Source organism: Coenobita brevimanus, chromosome 28, assembly GCF_032717465.1.
Source record: "Coenobita brevimanus isolate Jiangsu-jjx chromosome 28, ASM3271746v2, whole genome shotgun sequence".
In the NCBI taxonomy this organism is placed as follows: Eukaryota; Metazoa; Arthropoda; class Malacostraca; order Decapoda; family Coenobitidae; genus Coenobita; species Coenobita brevimanus.
This window is the reverse complement of record NC_136981.1, coordinates 25,831,983-25,833,307: the sequence shown is the minus strand read 5'-3', so window position 1 is coordinate 25,833,307 and position 1,325 is coordinate 25,831,983. Positions and strand designations below refer to the sequence as shown.

At 40.0% G+C, this 1,325-nt stretch overlaps 1 non-coding gene across 1 annotated transcript; it reads left to right on the top strand.

Annotated features, from left to right (window-relative positions):
- Positions 1-563: 563 nt before the first annotated feature.
- Positions 564-682, top strand: LOC145394863 (5S ribosomal RNA). Its single transcript, XR_013896507.1, has one exon. It is a non-coding gene; the product is annotated as a 5S ribosomal RNA (ribosomal RNA).
- Positions 683-1,325: the final 643 nt, after the last annotated feature.

The window sequence follows — 1,325 nt, the reverse complement described above, 5'->3', positions numbered from 1 at the left end:
TACTCCAGAAATATTTGTTTTTGTTGTCAGAATTGCAACAAAGTTATCAGAGAGAGAGAGAGAGAGAGAGAGAGCGAAAAAAAAAAGGAGAAGGGGGGGGAAGAGATGCAACCCCTTCAGGCGCTCGTACACAACGTAAAGAAAAAGCTGTAGAAAGGAAAGAGAAAAAGCAGAAAGAAAGGGAAACGCAGAGAGAGAGAGAGAGAGAGAGAGAGAACTGGACGTTTTCTTAACATCTAATTCATTCTCTTTTCTAAAATAACCAATTATAATGTGAATCTCTCTCTCTCTCTCTCTTTGTATTTTTAAAATAATTTTACCGAAGTATTCTCTTTGACTATTGACGTTAAAAGATCTCTAGGGAATTTTAGACAGAATTAGCAAAAAATTACAAATAAGAATAAACTGAATTGAAAGAAAAGGAATGGAAGTAAAAGAAGAATGAGAGAGAGAGAGAGAGAGAGAGAGAGAGAGAGAGAGAGAGAGAGAGAGAGTTGAAATTAGTCAGTAACAATTTACATGCCGAGACCATCAATTCATCATTTCCTGTTTATTATTACATGGCCAATGGCCATACCACGTTGAGTACACCGCTTCCCGTCCGATCAGCGACGTTAAGTAACGTTGGGTCTGGTTAGTACTTGGATGGGTGACCGCCTGGGAACACCAGATGCTCTTGGCATCCCTACGTGTCAAGTGGGGTTGGTGGAGGATTAGTGCCCCTCCCTGTAAAACAATTAACTCTAAGCCCTTGGCCACCCCGTTTGAGATACATGGCGTCTGACAATGAATGAATGAAATATTGTGTAAATATATACACCCGGAGAGTATATTTGTTTCCACTATTGCAAAACAGTCATCACACACACACACACACACACACCATAAATCACTTCAACTTACACAGGCATGCACACACACGAATGCATACAGGTACAGCATCACACACATATTATACACAACCTCGCATTGATAAACGCGAACTTTCTCTCTCTCTCTCTCTATCTATCTATCTATCTTTCTATTTATTTGTCTATCTACATGAGGATATGTCAAATGGAAACGAAACAAAATGCCTCAGATCAAACGCCACAGTGGTAAGATTAGGAAGGCACCTAAAACACATGAAGGAAGAAATTGTTGCAGAGAGAGAGAGAGAGAGAGAGAGAAGGAAATCTAGCGAGAGGAGAATTATTAAAATGTCTGAAAGGGGTGGAAATGAGACCAGAAAATGAAGATGGCGACGTCAAGGGGGAATGAGGATATGAAGTGAGGATCGTGGGTCATTCCTTGATCATTTTCACATTTGTTTCTCTTTTTTGGGT